This window comes from Crocodylus siamensis, chromosome 1 (genome assembly GCF_052110815.1).
Source record: "Crocodylus siamensis isolate JL-2025a chromosome 1, ASM5211081v1, whole genome shotgun sequence".
Taxonomy (NCBI): Eukaryota; Metazoa; Chordata; order Crocodylia; family Crocodylidae; genus Crocodylus; species Crocodylus siamensis.
In genome coordinates this window covers 219,932,986-219,952,701 of record NC_143395.1, presented here as the reverse complement: position 1 = coordinate 219,952,701, position 19,716 = coordinate 219,932,986, and the positions used below count along the sequence as shown (strand labels likewise).

Sequence of the window (19,716 nt, the reverse complement as noted above, 5' to 3'; positions counted from 1 at the left end):
TGAGCCTCACAAGTAGAAATCAGCAGCAAAGGCTCACACTGGGGAACATCACCATCTAGAAATAAGTGATAATTCTGTTCCTGTCTTCAGAAATAAGCAACGATGTGACCAGCCTGTGCCATCAAACAGTCAGCCACATGAACTGAAACACAGAAAAAACAGATACAGTCTAGGAGTCATCCATTTGTGTGAAAGTTTGATCAACTTATTCCAGAAGTTCCTAAAATGGGGACCATGGATTTTGGTTGGTCTGAGAAAGCTGGGTTCTTGCTTCTACTCTCAGAACCAGAGTAAAATAAGTCAACATAAAACCCACTTTCCTAATTCTCCTTTTCTCTATAAGATATTGTTATAGCTGCCACAGGATTGTTATGCAGTCATGAATGGAAGGACAGGTGAAAAATGGGTAACAATGACTTGTGCTAAAGCAAGAGCACCCAAGGAGACCTGCCTGAGTAGTCAGTCTGCTGCTCTTCCAACATCATGGGGTAGCAGACTTTCCATGAATACAATTTGCTCCAATGGACAGATGTGTATACAGCAAAAAAGTGAAAAGAGAGGAGGTGGATATTCTTAACTTTAAGCTGTTGATATCTTAAGAACTGTGCTAGATAATGCCTTTAATTTCTAAGCTATTGATGCTTTCCCAAACTTTTTAAATGAACAGCAAGTACAGCAGGCTTACTTGTAACTCTTTGTCGGGTACCCCATATACTGCATCTTAACAATTCCCAAGCACTCAGAGTCTACTAGTACTTGCTATTTATAATGTCACGGAGGGCCTAACCACTCACATCAGAGTGGCAGGCATACTTTGCAGGAGAAAGACATGTTAAATGAGGGTCTAGTCTCTCCTCGCATCATGCTTTAACAGATCTAGCATAGTAATATCCTGTGATAAACAAAACAAAGCTAATGGCATGCAGAACACGTTGAATATGAAGGATTGTTTCGTTTAAAAATGTCCAAGAGTGTGAGAAGCATAAGATATCTTCACCCACACCCTTTAAATTACTGCAGAAAGCTCAAAGAAGGCTGCAATACCTTGGTACCACACAAGGACCCACCTCAACTCCATTTTGATCCACTTTAACCTCCTGCCCACGTCCTGGGTCCGCCCCTCCGTACTGGAGGGAGTGTCATGTTTCCTGATAAGCCACAGGAAGCACTGTTAGGTGAGGTAAGGAGCTGCCCACGCTGTGATCTCTGGCATACATGCAAGAGGCTGTTGCCAAGAACCAAACCCTAACAGCAGCCACTAGAATGACACCCTCTAAAGGAAAGCAGAGCTGTCTAGTGGTTAAAGCACAAAAGTAAGTTGAGTGACCTCAGTTCTACACCTTACTGTGAGTGAATCCTGAGCAGGCTTCAGGCAAGTTACTTTTCCTCTATTTGTTTCAAATCTCCCTTTCTTTAAGATAGCAATAATATTTCACATCCCTTCTAGCTTCCTGGTGCAGAAGATCCCCTGGAAGCATCAAGCACAACAATTGCTTTTGGAATGCTGAATCAAGCACTCTCAAATTCCTACTGATTTTAAGCTTTGTGTAATCCTTTGCATTTCAAATAACATATTATAAGAACTGTCATTTACTGAGCCAGATCAAAGGTCCAGCTTGTCCAGTATCCTGTGTCACACAGCAAGGAATGTGGGGCCACTTTCCTGTCCCTGGTACGATCCCATCTCCACGCAGAGTATCGCTAGGCAGTGTCCACTGGCTCCTTGGACTCATCTGAGAGTTAGTGGGCGCTGTCCAGTTTGCTCTGTTCAGCGTCTCCCCTTGGCACTCTAGTTAGTGGCCATTACTCCTGTCCGTGTTTTTTCTTTTTATCATTTGCCCCAAGTAATCAGTTCTTGCCTTTTCAGTAATCTTCCTGTTTAAGGAAAGCTAACAGTTCACCTGGCCCACGATCCCTCAAGGGAGCAAACAGGCCTGTACTGCACAGCAAGGACTGCAGGGCTACTTTCCTGTCTCTACTGCGATCCCATCTCTGGGCAGAGTATCACTAGGCAGCATCCATTGGCTCCTTGGACCCATTTGAGGGCCAGTGGGTGCTGTCCAGTGTGTTCAGGTAAACCTCTGACCTTCACTCCCATCCTTGTTGTTTGTTCCAAGCAATTAGTTGCCACTTTCCCAGCACCCTCCCTTTCTGAGGGGGTCTTATAGTTTCAAGGGGTGGGCTTTTTGCCCACAAATCCCTAAAGTGGTAAATAGGCTGGTGTCATACTGGGGCGGAGAGTGGATGCTAAAAAGGAGAGGGAACTGAGTACAACTAGGGTTTTTTCAGCTGTTCCTCTCTTCCTTGCAGCCTGTAGCATTTAAGGACCAGGAAGTTCTAATTCAGAGGCTGCATCCCTAACTCCCATGCTCAAGAGCTACTGATGCACCTTTCCTCCAAGAATTTGCCCAGTCCCTTTTTGAATCTAGCTAAATGGTCAGCTTCCACAACATTTGTGGCAATGAGTTTTACACTTGAATTACACGCTGTGTGAAGTTCCTCCTCTTAGTTTTAAACTTACTGCCTACTAGTTTCATTCTGTGACCCCTAGTTCTTACAAGGTGAGAGACAGTAAATAATAAATCTTTATCTACTTTCTCTTGGCCGTTTAGTATTTTATAAACCCTTATCATGTCTCCTGCTTCAAGCGTCTCTTTTCTAAACATGATACTTCCCTTCACCCCCCTCTCCCACACACCCACAAACACAATTTAGATGGCAAACAGCTACACCAGTAGTTCTCAACATTTTTTAAACTCAAGGCACCCCTTGGAAACGCCAGCTTAGTTTTCACTTGTTTTTTTGACTATAGAAAAAACTACAGATCCATTCTTCCATTTCCAGAGAACTCAGAAAAACTGCAATAGGTCAGAATGTTTTTGACAAAATGGGTTCCTATTTGAAATTTATGAGTTTGTGAATCAAGTTTACACACCTAACAGTAATAACATTGTGTGGCACTCTGCAACACCCTTGAAAGGATCTCAAAGCACCCCAAGATATGCCGGCATCCTGACTGAGAATCACTGTCCTACGTAGATGCCCTCCCCAACTGGACAGAGTGCTGCATTTGTTCCTTACATCCAGGCAACTTTAAGGTGAAGTTTCCCAGTTAAGGTTATAGATAAGGTAAAATCCTGCCAATCCCAATATTCACTTCCATGAATTCTCTCACCTCCACTTCCCTAACAAACCAAAACCACAAGACAAGGAGAAGTAGAGCAGGGGAAGGAATCTGCCCCAATATAATCTGCCCCTAGTGTCTTTGTTCATAACACTAGGTTCTTCCAGGGACTAGATTCCAAAACCACACACTTCAAAGCTGAAAGGCACCACCATCAATCATTCCTAGAAGCAAGGAGGGTTCCAGTAATCTTCATTTGAAGCACACTAATAAAGCCATCACTATACACTCATCAAGTGCTGGGTGTGACTCAGCAGCTGCTGACTCACTCCCATCAGCTGAGATCACTTTGGTTTTTGCTAGCCATCATTTATATAATGATCACCTGCTGTGCAGCACAACAGAAGCCTGCAAATAGTGCATTCATGGAGCCTGACATATGCACAATCCTCCTCTCCCTCACGGTGACAGATGTCTTTCTGCCATGACCAACTTTAGCTTTGCCTCTTTTCAATCCCTCTTCAAACCCTATAATATACTTTTCCTCTTGTCTCTTTCCTGAGACTGGAAAAGATTATATTCCTCTCAGGTGCTTGACCTATCTATCTCAGTATCTGTATTACTTCAGCTTTGTAAGGCACAGATAGGTCAACAATAAGTAAAAACTAACCTGGTCCTTTCTCTTTCCCATCAATGTACAAAAAATAAAAACCTTGTTTCACCATTCTTCCATGACAATAACCTCCTCCACCTTGCTGTTTTCCTGACTTGGGGCCATGTACTGCCCTTAGCCCATTTATTGAGACTTTTCCAGCATAAACTGGTTTGCAGGCTGCAAAAAGGCCCCGAGAAGGCAGTTCTTGGACATCATCACAAACTTCTCTGAGAAAAGCAGCACCAAGAGGTAATTGTCATGCTATAGATCACAGTGGCTGGGCACTATGACAGCCATTTAACTAGTACTGACAAGAAAGCCCATCTACTACCTGGGATACAAACCTTGTTCTATTCCACCAGAGTTAGCATGAATGAACTATGTATGAATGAACTATCAGTATTTTTAACACCATGTTGTATAGGTTACAGCTGACCTGAGCAGAGCCACAGGATCCTTAAAAGAAGTTGCATGTGTCAATAAGTTTTAGACAGAGTCACAATATCTCAGAACCATTTTGGACCTAAATTCTGCCTCTGGCTGAACCTGTCAAGAATGTTCTTAAGCCAAGTGAGCACATGAAAGCAGAATCTGGCCATAGACTGTTGCTGGTTCAAAATTCACTAAAAGTGATTATTCAAGCTGGACACAGTATAACATTAATGCAAAGATCATACACTAAATATAGCACATCATGTCCAACCTTGAGTGGAATTTGCTGTGTTTCAGAAGAATATTTGTTCCATAAACTATACATTTGACCTCAAGCATCCTGTCTCTCAACCAGCCCTCATTCCATTACACCAGAGCAAAGACACTTCTACAATACCCTGCCACGCAGCAAAAAGGGAAAGAAGCATTCTCTCTGCAAGGACTTCCTTAACCAGTTAGCTGCAGACTTCTGCATTGGTCTTAAAGAACAGCCTTATGCAGAATGCATTAAGCCCTTTTAACTGAGAACTGACAATGGCCTAAATAATCTTACAAGTACAGATAACAAGTGTATGTGACAGTCTGCTACTTCAGCATCCAGTAACAACCAATGATCTAAGACAATCTCTTATATTATGAACTGAGGAAGCATATTATTTCAGCTAGTGGGGGCCAGGATTCTTGCAACATTTCCTTTTCCTATTTCCCCACACCTAGCAAAGACACTTAAGAATCATGCAAAGTTAACCCTGCTTCTACACTCCAAATATAAACATATAAACTGTTTCAAAGCAGTATTGGTCTTTTGCAGCAGAGAACTATTAATTACGGAGATGTAATTATATCAAAGTCACTGCAAACCATATGCTTTCCATAACAATCACCTGTTTAAAAATGATTAGCAAGAGTATGTACCTCAAATTCTGCAATAGACAGAAGCATCCCTGTGTGTTTCCCCCACAAAAGGAATAAAGCACAGAGTGGCCTTGTGAGTCCTCATCAGGCCTTGTGGATGAATACTGAAGACAGCTAACGGGATCGTTATTAAAAAAAAAAAAATCAGCACAAGCACCGGATATTTATCTGGGCAAAAACCAAACTGGCCAAAGACAGGTAGATTCTTCAGGTCACTATAACTGGAGTTATTTTGACATAGATTTCTCAATAATCTCACTCCCAAATAATTCAACTGATAAAGAGCAGTAGTTAAGGACAACCATCATACTACAATAATTTACTGCGCAAGGGGCTAACCAGTGGTTCCCAAACTGAGTTCATGGTGAGCAGTCCCCAGGTGGTCCAAAGATCATATCAGACAGTGTACCTTTTTAGTGTTTAAAGGTTTGATGATAAGGATGCATGGCAGGCATGAAGAATTTTGAATCAACAGTGGCCTGCTGGTCCAAAAACTCAGAACGGCTGTTGTAACAAGCCACTCTTTACAGCAGGTGGTATCTTGCCCTTCTTATTTCCAGCATCAATCCCCGACAACTCTTTCTAGCCTTCCATCAATGAGGACGAACGTGAATCAAACTCATAAGCGGTAACTCACGCAACCCTATTACAGCCAAAGTATTGTCATCATACTGTAGAAAGGGGGCTCTACAGTTCTCTTGAGGAATGATTCTACTCCTACAGAAGCAGTAAGCTAAGTCTGAATTCAGGTTATGTACAGAAAAACCCATCTCATAACAAACTTAATGGACATGGACATTAATATAGAATTGGAAATGTTGATCTGGTTATTGGGCAGGTTTACTGTATAAGGGGGTTATTGGAAGTTAGTAACAGGGACATCCTCAGGAATATCAAACAAGAAGGAAAACAATGGCTAGAAAAAGCCACCCCTTGGTAAATATGTAGGGGGCTCTTAACAAACAACAATAGTCAGGAAAAAAACTCTGGAACATAAGACAACCACCATGACATAATTATCAGTTTAAAGAGGGACTCGATCAAGAGAAAGAGAAGCAATTGTTTGGAAGCTGTTTGAGAAATCAGAGTGTCATACACACCTGGAATGACTGAAATAGCTATGTCTGCCCAGGTTATGGTCAGGAGATAACATGCCTTTGCTTAGACACACATGTGGACTGTTTCTTGTTTTAAAAACCTCTTTATTCTACCTGCTTTATTCCTACAGTGAAAACAAATAATAGCTGGGTTGAAGACTGTCTGGTCACCACGTGCTGCGCTGATCACCAAAGAAAAGAGCCACAGGTACTACAGTAAAGGCATGAGCACTCACACTAGGCATATTTTGAGACAGCACAAAGGCAGCTGGCAGTAGCAGTAGCCACGTAACTGACAATAAGCAACATGCAAACTGACACTAAGAGTGGCCAGAGTTTAAATTAAATGGAATAATGCCACAGGTCAGGATTGTGCTGATGTAATGATGGAGGCAAAGGAAGTTTGCTTCACTACATATATAGCCACAAAAGTAACTTGCTGCTGAACTCTGACCAAAATCTCTGCCAATGTTATTTGATCTATCTTTCTACCCAATTTACCCGACTACCACAATAACCCATGAAGACAGTGATGTTTATTGTATGAATAGGATAGCAATTACAGTATGGATGACTTGGGAACTCCAATTTGTCAGCAACATCAGATATCTTAAATAAAAGTCTGATAGCCATTTTTTTAATTGATGCTTTTGAGTACTACAAAAGCAGCAGGCTAATGGAAGGCAACCTACTGAATGCCAGTCAACTTGGTTTTATTACTGGACGGTCTTGCCTGATCAACCCCATCTGCTTGTACGACCAGGTGATACATTGTCTGGACAAGGGAGACGGGGTTGATGTCATTTATCTGGATTTCAAGAAGGCCTTTGACTTGGTCTCCTAACATGTCCTCATGACCAAGCTGGGGAACTGTGGTCTCAACCATCTTACTGGTCCAATGGCTGGGCAACTGGCTCCGGGGTCAGACCCAAAAGGTACTAGTTGATGGGAACAAATCAATGTGGCACAAGGTTACCGCCCCAGGCCCTGCACTTTGCGGGGGGTCCATAGACAATGCTGTACAGGCCCCTCTGCAGCACACCTCCTAACCACATGCTGCCGCCGCTGAGCACTGCCAGCTCCAGCCAGCAGCAGAAGCAGGGGGTGGGTCTAACAGGTCTCAGCACCCCCAGTTGGAGAGCAGCGGCAGACATAGCTTTAGGCTGCACACAGGCTGCCACAGCAGAGGGAAGGAGTGGTACACTCAGCTACCCTGCACTCACAGCCAGCACCACAGCTGGCCTAGCTGCATGCAGACAGGTAAGTTTCCTTTAATCTTCTTTATCACCCTGGGCTACAGGGGCACAGATCAAGATGCCCACAGTGCAAGGGAGCACAGGGTAGGGGAAGGGCGAATCATTCACCCTTATCCCTGCCTGCTGCACTGCGGGGATTATCCCATGATCCGGCCTGGCCGGGCCCCATACATAGCGACTGGGGTGGGTCGCAGGACAGTTGGAGCCCAGCAGCTCCTCCAGGGGCACAGGCTGGCAGCTCCCACCATTGTGTGCACCACAGGGACCCAAAGTAGAAGGGAGGGGGAGTTTCACCCCCCCTTCCGGCTCCCCCATGATGCGCCCATGGACAAGCTGCCAAGCTTCAATTGTCCCACAGCCAGCCTGGCCAGGGCCCCAGTCACGAGGAATCGGGCCCTGGCTGGGCTGGGTCATGGGATGATAAATCGGCGCCCAGCGGCCCTCCAGAGATGCGGCACAGGGCAGCCAAGGGGTGGGGCGACTGCCCCAAGCCCCCTAATATTTCCACGGGGCAAGCGGGCCGCAGCTGCTCTGCACCTCCACGTCTTGCCGCCGCTCCTTCAAATGTGGTTTGGCACAGCACCATGTGCCTCACTGCCCGGCACGCCTAACGGCAGAACACACATAGCGGCGCTCACTACTTTCGAAGCAGCAACAGCAAGGAGGCATGAAGGCAAGAGCCTTCTGACCTGCTGGTCTAGCCGAGGCTTGCCCCGCTCCAGCTCCCAGCTCTGGGCCCCCCCAGGCAGTAAGTGGCTAGGGCCAGGGCCAAACTGGTGGGGCCAGGGCTAGGAGGCAGCCGGGACCGGCACGGCATGGTGCTGGGCAATGCTGCCTTCCCTCCATGGCCCTTTCCCCTCCCCAAACAGACTTTTCCATGATGTATGCGCATCCATGTTCAGCCCTCACCCCCATTTTTTTTTCCTTCTTCCACCTTTGTCACTCACCACCCGTTCCTAGCCCCCACACAGGCTGATATGCCCCAGGCTCCGAACACCATTAGGGACAGCTCTGATTGCTCTACTATTTTTCTATAGTCAAAAAACAAGCAAAAACACAGAGCTGGCATTTTCCAAGTGGTGCCTCAAGTCCATTGAGGGGTGCCTTGAGTCACAGCGAGCTGCTGATCCATCTAACAAAGGGGTTGGCAACCTAAAGCTCACCAGCAATGAAGAGACTGGATCTCCTTGGTGGCAGTTCTGGGTGGGAATATGCAGTATGATCCACACAGGGCAGCAGAAAAAGTGTCCCCTGGATCCTACCACCTGCCCTGTTATGCATCTCCTTGACAGTAACTGCTGAATGCCTCAGGATGCACTGTCTTGCAGCCTGTAGCAGGAGCTAGGTTGCAAACAGGAGCCAGGTTGCAACAAGAGGTTGCCATCCCGTTATCTAACATGTTTTTAACCACATGTATCCGTCTCTACAGCCAACTAGTTTCAAACCCCATGTTTTCTGAAATACTTCCTAAAGCACCCTGAATCCCATTGCGTAGAGATCCAGCAATCTCTGGGCTCAGTATCAACAACACATGGCTGCTGCCCCTTTCTCTGGAGAACATGAAATTTGTCAGGTATTTTTACTACTGGACTCACTCCACAGCAATGGAGAATGGAGAGAAAATATTATGTTCTTGTTAAAAACTGAATCATCACTTTTATGCCATCCCCTGAAATAAAACCAGGTGGTTACTAATTTAATGGTGTGAAATTTTAAAGGAAAGTAAAGAGGCATTCTTCCCAAAGTGTGTACAGCAGGGGTGTCAAACTCATCTGTCCCAGTAGTGAGGGGCTGGTCAACAGGCTGGACTGGACCCACAGACCCTCTGCTCCCCCATCCACTACATACAGTGCTCATTCAGGCTGCTTCAGGATCTGTGCTGCATGTGGTACCCCCTGGCTGGTCTAAAACTCTGACAGATAGCGCTCACTCCAGTTGGGGCTGGGGGCACCGCATGCAGCACAGATCACAGAGCAGCTAGAAAGGGTGCCACATGCAGCACACATCCTGGGCTCTGCCCATGAGGCCATGCCCCATAAGGGTCAACTTAGATACCCCACTTAGGGGATCACCCATGTTGGATCTTGTCCTAACCAACAGGGAAAAACTGGTGGTGGATGTCAAGGTGATGGGTAGCTTGGGAGGAAGTGATCACGATATAATAGAATTTCAGATCCTGAGACAGGGAAAGCATGAAGTCAACAAAATTAGGAGGCTGGATTTCAAAAAGGCAGAGTTCATCTGACTCAAGGAGTTAATAGGCATGATGTCACGGAAGGACAGATTGAAGGAAAGAAGTGCCCAGGAGAGCTGCAAACTTCTAAGGGGCATTGTATTGCAAGCCCAGCAAGAAACTGTCCTGACATAATGGAACCACAAAAAGAATGGCAAGAGAATAATGTGGCTGCAAAAAGAACTTACAAAATGTCTCAAATGCAAAAGGAAAGCATACAGGCAAGGGAAGAATGGGCAGGTCACCAAGGATGCATAGCTGGAAATACCCAGAGCCTGCAGGGACAAAATCAAGAATGCAAAGATAAAGAATAAAGCTGCAACTGGCAAAGGAGGTTAAGGACAAGAAGAGGTTCTTTAAGTATGTTGGCCAAAAAAGAAGGACCAAGGAAGCTGAGAGTCCTATATTAATAAGTCAAAAGGAACTCCTAACTGGAGACACAACGACAAAGCTACTCAACAACTACTTTGCCTTGGTCTTCACAAAAAAAGAAAGATGCATCCATAGATTTCATAGATTTCATAGACATTAGGGCTGGAAGGGACCTCGGGAGATCATCGAGTCCAGCCCCCTGCCCAAAGGGCAGCAAGTCAGCTGGGGTCATAGGATCCCAGCATGATAAGCATCCAATTTACTCTTGAAGGTGTTCAACGTAGGCGTTTGAACCACCTCCGCTGGCAGACTGTTTCAGACCTTGGGGGCTCGGACAGTAAAGAAATTCTTCCTTATGTCCAGCCTGAAACGGTCTTGCAGGAGTTTGTGACCGTTCGACCTCGTCATCCCATGGGGCGCTCTGGTGAACAGGTGTTCCCCCAGATCCTGGTGGTCACCCCTGATAAACTTATAGGTGGCCATCAGATCACCCCTGAGCCTGCGCTTTTCCAGGCTAAAGAGTCCCATGGCTCTCAGCCTGTCACCGTAAGATCTGTTTTCCTGACCTCTGATCATGCGCGTGGCTCTCCTCTGGACTCTCTCAAGCTTCTCCACATCCTTTTTGAATTGTGCAGCCCAAAACTGGATGCAGTACTCCAGCTGCGGCCTCACTAAGGCCGAGTACAAGGGGAGAATGACGTCCCGGGATTTGCTCGAGAAGCATCTATGGATGCACGCCAGCATTTTGGTCGCTTTACTAGCCGCAGCATCGCATTGGAGGCTCATGCTCATCTTGTGGTCAATGATGACACCCAAGTCTCTTTCTTCTGTAGTGCTAACCAACGTAGCACTGCCGAGCCTATAAGGGTGCTGCAGGTTTTTCCTCCCAAGGTGGAGAACCTTGCATTTTTCGGTGTTAAACACCATGAGGTTCTTGTCTGCCCATTTGCTGAGCTTGTCCAGGTCAGCCTGGATCACCCGCCTATCTTCTGGCATGGATGCTTTGCCCCAAAGTTTGGTGTCATCGGCGAACTTGGCCAGTCCACTCCTGACTCCAATGTCCACATCGTTAATGAAGATGTTGAACAGTATGGGTCCCAGGACAGAGGCTTGAGGGACCCCACTGGTCACAGGGCACCACGATGAGTGACTGCCATCAATCGCAACCCTCTGGGTCCGACCATGGAGCCAGTTTCCCAGCCAGCGGATTGTGGTGGAGCCAAGGCCACAACTGGGCAGTTTGGCCAAGAGGTGATCATGGGATACCAGATCAAAAGCTTTTTTGAAGTCAAGATATATGACATCAATCTCTTCTCCCTTCTCCAGGTGATAGGTCACCTGGTCATAGAAGGAAATGACATTGGTCAAACAAGACCTACCCGCAACAAACCCGTGCTGGCTGTCCCTTAGAATGTTAGCCTGGGCCAGTACATAAAGGATGGCCTCCTTAATAAACTTTTCTAAGATCTTCCCCAGGATAGAAGTCAGGCTAATGGGCCTGTAGTTAGCCGGATCTACTCTCCTCCCTTTCTTGAAGATTGGCACCACATTGGCCTTCTTCCAGTCTTCGGGCACTACACCAGAGCGCCAGGAGTTTTCAAAGATCCGTGCCAGGGGCTGATACCTAATAAGAATTATCGGGATAAAGAGTGTGTATGTGTGTGCGCGTTGGGGGGTGGGGGGCAGCAACTGAGGAAGGATATAACAAAAGAGAGAGTCAGAGCTTTTTTTTTGGATCTGAATGAATTTAAGTCAGCAGAGCTGGATGAACTTCACTGTAGGGTACTGAAGGAACTGGTGGAGGAGATCTGGGAGCCCTAGGCAATGATCTCCATGAAGTCATAGGAGACAGGCTGGATGACAGAAGACTTGAAAAGAGCCAATGTAATGCCCTTCTTCAAAAAAGACAAGAAGGATGTGGGAAACTACAGCCCAGTTAGCCTCACCTCAATGCACGGGAGGCTACTGAAGCATACTAAGGAAACCATTTGCAAGTATCTGGAGGAGAAAGGGCTGATTGCAAGCACCCAGAGTGGATTTAGAAAAACAAATCAAGTCAAGCAAACCTGATCTCCTTTGGCAAAGTAATAATTTGGTTGGATAAAGGAAATGCTGTAGATATAGTGCATCTGGACTTCAGAAAGGCTGTTGGCTAGGTCCCACATGACCTACTCATAAACAAATTGGAGAAATGTGGGCTGAATAAATATAATACTATGGTGGGCCAGCCACGTCATCCAAGTGCAACTTCAGACTCCTAAAGCAAGTCTTATTCTCCCAGCTTAGTCAAGATATACACTCAAGAGGAGGGCAAAAAAAGTGTTTCAAGGGTGTCCTCATGGCTAACTTGAAAAAAATAACATTGACATCAACTCATGGGAAACTATTACCTAGAATTGCTCCATATGGAGTCTGCTGCATGGGTCTCAGCACTTTGAAACTTTACAACAACAGGAAACAGAAAAGCAGGAGCAACAGAAACAGCATGTCACAGACCAAATAAAGAACGCAAAAATCAACCACCATGCCCATGTTACAACAAATTCTGTCGATCCTGGATCAGCCTCATCAGCCATCTTTAGACACCCAGATAAAGCAATCATGAAAGACAATTATCCTCAACTGTGACGGACTGATGATGATATTGATCTGAATGCTGGCATAGGAAGTTTCTTGAGCGAGTTTGCTGACAACATGAAACTGGGAAGGATTGGGAACACATTGGAGGATGCTAGCGCAATTCAGAAGGATCTCAATAGATTGGAAAGTGGGCTAGAGCTAACAGGATGAAATTAAACAAGGACGAATGCAAGGTACTACACCTCAGGAAGAATAAACAAAAACACAAATACAAAATGCAGGATACCTGGCTGGGTGGCAGCTCTATGAAAAGTATTTGGGAGTCTTGGTAGACCACAGACTCGGTACGAGTTTGCAGCATGATGCAGCCACACCAAAGGCCAATACAACTTTAGGCTGCATCAATAGAAGCATTAGGTGCAAGACACAGGAGGCGATAGTATCTCTTTACTCAGCACTGGTTAGGCCCCATCTGGAGTACCGTGTGCAGTTTTGGGCTCCACATTTTAAAAAGGATACGTAGAAATTTAAGGCAAGTAATGAAGACGATCAAGGGCTTGAAAAGCAAGTAATACAAGAACAGGCTGAAGAAGCTAGGCATGTTCAGCTTGCAGAAAAAGTGCTCAAGAGGGGACATGATAAGTCTTCAAAAACTTGAATGGCTCCCATAAAGAAGGACAGTACCTTTTCCTTCTTGCTGCAGAGAGAAAGACAGGGAGACAAGGGCTCAGAGTTGTAGCAAAGTTTAGACTGGGTATCCAGAAAAACTTCTTCACTGTTAGGACAATAAAGCAGTGGAAGACTGCCTAGGAAAGGTGTGGACTCTCCCTCACTAGAGCTGTTCAAGAAGAGGTTGGATAGCCACTGGTTGGGGATGATCTAGATATAGCTATGCCTATGTTCTAGTATAGGTATTTCCCATGCTTCTGGGATTTGCTGGTATGCCCCACACTCCCTTGTATCATGGTGTTTCTAAGCGTCCCCCAGAGGCTACAGCCAAGGCTGGGGATTTAGACTGGAGTGTGCCAGTGCTCCTGCTAGGACCAAAGCCAGAGGTGACTGGCTAGAGGCTCTTGCCCCTCTGCTCAGGGCCAAAACAATCACTGTATTTGGGGTCAGGAAGGAATTTTACCCTATGGTCAGATTGTTATGGACTGTGGGGGTTTTTGCCTGCCCCTATAGCAGGGGGTGAGGCCCTCTACTCAGGACCTCTTCAATATATATTGACAACATTTTATAGAAGCAGACACTGGCTGCCATGGTTCTCCTGCTTTACCTGTAGCAGGTTAGGTTTATGTTGTCATGGTTGAATGAAGTCTTACATAGTTTAGATTATGGTTGTATGAGATGGTTTGGATAGGGATGATCCTACCTCAGGCAAGGGGCTGGACTAGACCTCTGGAGGTCCCTTCAGCCCAACTTCTCTGAGACTCTATGACCCAGAGCTAGGGGGCCAGACCACTGGCCTCCAGAGCACTCCTGCCTGTGGGCATTATCTTTGATACCATTCTGTAGTAGAAAAACTGTGAGATTTGCTAAAGGAAATGGCTGAACTCAAGGTGCAGTTTTACTACTTTTGCAAACAATGTTTGGGAGCCGTAAGTAGTAAGAACAAAAGTGACACAAAGTTCCATATTTCAAGATAGATGCTGAACAATGTAAGGTCAGGATGCAATGTTTTCTCACATTCACACTCAACTCCATATACCGTCAGTAGAAGTTAGCAAGGATGGATGGCACTTTTGTATCACAAAGCTATTTTACATAAGAATTATTACCTTCTTTTATAGATGTGGATAATCACAGAAAAAGCAATTAGCTCTAGATCACACAGATTTAGCTGGAAGAATCAGGGACAGAAACAATCTGTTTTCTCATTCCTACACTGATGTTCCTGTTACTAGCATGTACAGATGAGCAAGATACATGACAGGTTATGACGACTTGTCAAGCATCAACACCTGGCAGCCACTAATGATAGGTTATCTGACATAAGAACAGAAGACATACCGTGCTAAGATTTTATCACTCCAAAGCAGTGATACTCAACTAGGGTGCCATGGCACTTGATATCCTTTCAAGTGTTCCACAGGGTGCTGCACAACCTTAACACTATTAGATATATAAACATGATTTGCAATAAACATGAAATTCCAAATAAGAATTCATAGTATTCAAAGCATTCCAATGCGTTATAGCCTTTGCAACAAAAGAAGGCATTTTCTGAAGGGTGCCTTGACTGTAAAGGTTGAGAACCATTGCTCAACAGGAACCTCAAGGTGTACAGTCCCAGCAGAAGCATTTCTTTGACCAGAAAGCAATCTCAGGGATCAGAATGGAATAACATAGTCACTGCAAACAATGGATAGGAATTGCTTCCAATGATAATTGGTTGTTGATAGGTCCTTTCAAACAGAGGCATCTCTTACAAACCTCAATCTACTCTAATGGCTCATCATGTCACTATCACAGTGCCAAGCATTCTAAAGCTTTAGATCAAAGTGCCAAAAAGGCCCGCTGAAGTGCCCAACCTATGCAGATGCTGAGGAGCCAAATCAAACTAACATGCTTTCTCTTCCAGTAAAGTGTTAGGTTTTTTTCCACAACTGTCAGTGCTGCATGTGTCTGTCAACGCCATGGCAGTGGGGTGGCCACCCTAAGTGCACCCTGCCCACCTGTTCCTGCCAACATGCCCCAAACCTGGAAAATACCAGTGAAGACAGAATTGTGTTCCCAGAAGAACTGAGGACAGATGATCAAAACAGCTCCTTGGAGAAGCCTTATGAATATAAGCACAGGAGCACGCTTTGGAACCACTCTGGATGGGACATGCTGCCAGCATGTCGTAAGCAACCCTCACCCTCTTCTCCCCCACAAGTTCCCAGAAAGATAATGACAAAAGGGGGGAAGGAAAATTTCAGTTCACAGAAGAGCAACCAGATAAATCAAGATGGAAGGACAGAGTTGTTGTATAAGAGAAGATTTGGTTCATCTAATACCTGGTGAAGCTAAGTCACAAAAGGAGTAAAATAGGGGCTGGGGATATGAACTTATGCCCTTTAGATGCCAGCACTAATATGGAAGACCTGAGATGGCTGGAACAGTAGGCAGTTAATCTTGATTTCACATAACAAGGAGGATTTCCTATCTCAAGGGACTCATGTTAAGGAATCCTGAACACCCATCACCCCTTTTTACTGTGCTGGGTCTGCCACTACATTCCTCTTCCCAGATCCTCCAATCCAAAAAGCAATTCAGTCTGAATCATGACATGTGCCCTTTTTGCAAAGATTAACAGCACACTGGGCTAGAATAGTAGTAATATGCCAGCAGATCAAGGGACGTGATTCTTTCCTCTATTCAGCAATGAGGAGGCCACATCTGGAGTACTGTGTCCAGTTTTGGGCTCCCCACTACGCAGTGACATAATATAGAAATTAGAAAGAGTCTAGCAGGGAGCAACAAAAATGATTAGGGGGCTGTGGAACATCACTTATGAGGAGAGGCTGAAGGAACTGGGCATATTTAGTTTGGAGAAAAGAAGATTGAGAGGGGATTTAATAGCAGCTACCTGCTAGGTAGCAACTACCTGTAGGGTGGTTCCAAAGAGGGTGGAGCTGGATTCCTCTTTTTGGATCCTCTGATCTCCATCCAGTCAAGGTGCACTGAAACATCGGTCCCATATCAAATTGGCACCGAAATAAGGACAATTGAGAGCGTTGGTAATTGGCTTTTTTTTTTGCTGATAAGTGGCCCGTGCATGCGCAGCCACAGCGCAGCACACAGGTGGCCAGGAACGCAGACCAGTAGCAAGGACAGCAACTGGGTCCAGCTGGTAAGTCTGTTGTGAGGGAAGGGAAAGGCTGGGGGGAAGGGGGTGCAGATCAAGACCCCTGTGGTGAGGGAGGGAGTGGGGCTGGGGCAGGTGTTACACAGCTGGAACAGAGCGTGGGATGGAGTCCTGAGCGACTCATCTGGGGGCACAGGGAGGGGGTGGCAGCTGCTGCCGCTGCATGCAACCTGTGAAGCATGTGCCCCCGGATCTGTGCACAGGGCAAGGGCAGGCTGCTGATGCAGGCTTGAGCTGGGGCTGCGCCAAGCTCTTCCAGCTGGGGGCTAGGCCAGGTTGTGCTCGGGGCAAGCGGTGGCAACGCTGGGAGGGGAGGTGTAGGGGTGTTGCTTACGCCAAATTTTGGGGTGGCTGCAGCCCCCACCCCCGACAGCCCCTCACAGCACTGCTGCCACTTGCCCCAAGAGCAGACCAGCCCAGCCCAGCCTTTTGCCAGGAAGAGCCCGGCACCAGCCCCAGCCCACAGCAGTAGCCTACCCGACCCCACGCACAGGTCTGGGAGCACACACTCCCCACGCCCTGTGGCCAATGTGACTTGTTAAAAATCAACCATTGAGATTGGCCCCAAAAATCTCTTTCAGCGCACCCCTACCATCCAAGCAGTTTTCTGAAATCTGAACAAATGTCTGGGATTTTGCTCTGCTCCACTGGCAGGAATGTGGGAAAGGTGATTGGAGGCAGAAAGCATCACCTGCAAGTGTGCACGCATATGTAAGTGGCCAGCATACAGCCGGACAGGGTGGTAGGAGCAACCTCAGCAGTTGGATGCAAGTCTATGGAGGGCCGGGGTTGGAGGGCCAGGGCTTGGGAACTGTTGGGGGGGGGAGGGTATGGAGGGATGGGTGTGTGAGGTGGGGGAAGGTGTCCAGGCACTGGGGCTGGGGGAAGTCGCCTACCCCTCCAGCAAGGGAAGAGCACAGCATGGAGCTCCATAGCCAGGCTGGTGGCACAGGGACGGGGCAGCCAGGAGATGCTGCGGGGGGTAGGCATGGCTAGGCCACCTGGCTTGGTGCTCGAGCCATGGCCCAAGGCAGGGGGTGCTACAGGCCTCCCTCCTCTTCCCCTCCATCCACCCATGCTGAGGCTGGACATGCTCCACTGCCACCTGCATTAATCAGTCACAGTGATCTGGCCCAGTCGGGATGGGGGCAGTAAGGGGCCCTTCCAGGAAGGCTGGGGGGACCAGGGGGCTGCAGGTCAGAAGTGAGGGGCACCAGCAGGGCTGGGGGGAGGGCACTGTGGCTTGGAAGTGAGAGCATGGGGGGGTGGCTTTTGGGTTGGCTGTGGGGCACTGGCAGCACCAAGGGACTGTGGGTTGAAAGTGAGGAGCACAAGCATGGCTGGGGGGTAGGGGAAGGAACTGTGGGTCAGAGGCAGCAGCAAGATTGGGGGGCTGCAGGTCAGGATTGAGGGGTACTGGCAGGGCCAGGGGGCTGTGGGTGGGGAGTGAGGTGTCCCCCTGACAGGTGTCCTCTTTTTTGGAACTGGAAATTTGGTAACCCTAGTCCTGCTTTGAGCAGGGGGTTGGACTAGATGACCTCCTGAGGTCCCTTCCAACCCTCATTTCCTACGATGCTACAAGTAGCACTTAAGAAGGCAGATGTTGAGGGACAGCTCCAAAGGAACCAGGACATGCAAAGCAGACAGGCACACTCACTGTTAAAGTCAGGTCACAACTCCCTTTCGACAAAGCAAAGCAAAGTCAGGTCACAACTGGCCAAGAGATCCTTATGCAGCAAATACAGACATTTGACCCTGAACAGTCTACAACTCCTCCACACAAAGGCACGGGGATGGAAGTCCAGAGCTTGCCTCAGATCACCAGGAGAGATCCTAAGGGGCTCGAGACCTTGGCAGCCTAGGAGCAAGCGTGCCTACGTATTGTCTACTGTAGGTAACTGCTCTTGATTGTTTAGGTTAAATCAGCGTTTCTCAATCCATGGGTCATGATGCAAAAGTGGGCTGCAAGAATATATGAAAGCTTGCAAACAAGCTTTAAAAATGGATCAACAAACTTTTAAAAAGCCGAAAAACTTAGGAAACAGTGGGTTTTCTCTTGCAGGCTGTTAAAGATCCAGCCTGTGAGGGGCTGCTTGGGACCCCCCATTGCCCTACATACTGAGGAGCTGGGGCCTGGGGGCACCGAGTCAGGACTGGCCATCAATGTTTACAAATGGGTGCTGGTACAAAAAAGGTTAAAAACCACTGGGTTAGATATTAGGCAGATGACAGAACAAGGGGCAATGGTCTCAAGTTGCAGCAAAGGAAGTTATTAGGAAGAATTTTCTCAGTAGGACAGTGGCAAAGCACTGGAACAAGTTACACAGAAAGATGGTGGAAGCTCCATCCTTGGAAGTTTTAAAGACCCAGCTTGACAAAGCCTTGGCTGGGATGATCTAGTTGGAGCTGGTCCTGTTTTCAGTAGGGCTTTGGACTAGATGGCCTCCTGATGTCCCTTCCAGCCCGTATGGTCTAACTATGACCTACTGTCTATGACCCAAAGGACAATACCCCCATGCACCCACAGCCAGTGCAAGAGAACTGCCCTTGGCTCCTCTCACACCCCCCACATAAGACAAAAGCCTCCAGGGTCGTCCTGGCTGCAAGGCTGGACCTGAGGCACCTTCCCGGCTTCTGTGCAGGAATCAACAGCACCCAAGGCGACGATGGTCCAGGCAGACAGTGCCAGCACAGGGCAGGGTGTGTGGGGACGGGGGCCAGGCAGGTGCCCAACTAGTCCGCGCTGCCTCGGTCCCACCCCCCGCAGCTGCCAACGGACGCGCCTCCCTCCGCCCCCACTGGCTCCTCAGCCGCCCCCCTCGAGCGGTTGAGGAGGGGGGCCGGGCCCGGGGGACACCACTCCTCTCCCCCCCACCCTGCGCCCACGTGGGCAGTCCGAGCGGCCCCCCAGGGAGGCTCGCGCGCCAGGCACGTGACGCTCAGACCCGGACCTCGACCCCGCCGCTGCCTGGCGGGACGGGCGGGCTCCGGATGCGCCTGCGCAGTAGCTGGCGGGAGGCCGGGAGGGGAGAACCTGGCGCCGCGCGCGCGGGACTGACCTGCTGGCTCCGGGCGCTGCTTGCCGCCCCAGGTCTTAGGCAATGTGCGTCACGAACTCCTCGCGGCGCACGCGGGAAGTGTCGCACGGCTGTGACGAAAGCGCCTGTTAGGCGCGCCAATGGCCGAGGGAGAGGACCGCATA

At 47.8% G+C, this 19,716-nt stretch overlaps 1 protein-coding gene across 2 annotated transcripts in view; it reads right to left on the bottom strand.

Moving 5' to 3' along the window:
• The window catches only part of GTF2E1 (general transcription factor IIE subunit 1), a 103,286-nt gene extending 83,571 nt beyond the window's left edge, over positions 1 to 19,715 (bottom strand). Inside the window, exon 1 of one of the 2 annotated variants that reach the window (XM_090057180.1) lies at positions 19,574 to 19,715. The gene's annotated coding sequence lies outside the window, so the exon portion shown is untranslated. The remainder of the gene's footprint in view (positions 1 to 19,573) is intronic. The other variant, XM_090057187.1, reaches the window with a different exon arrangement.
• Between the last annotated feature and the right edge of the window lies 1 nt (position 19,716).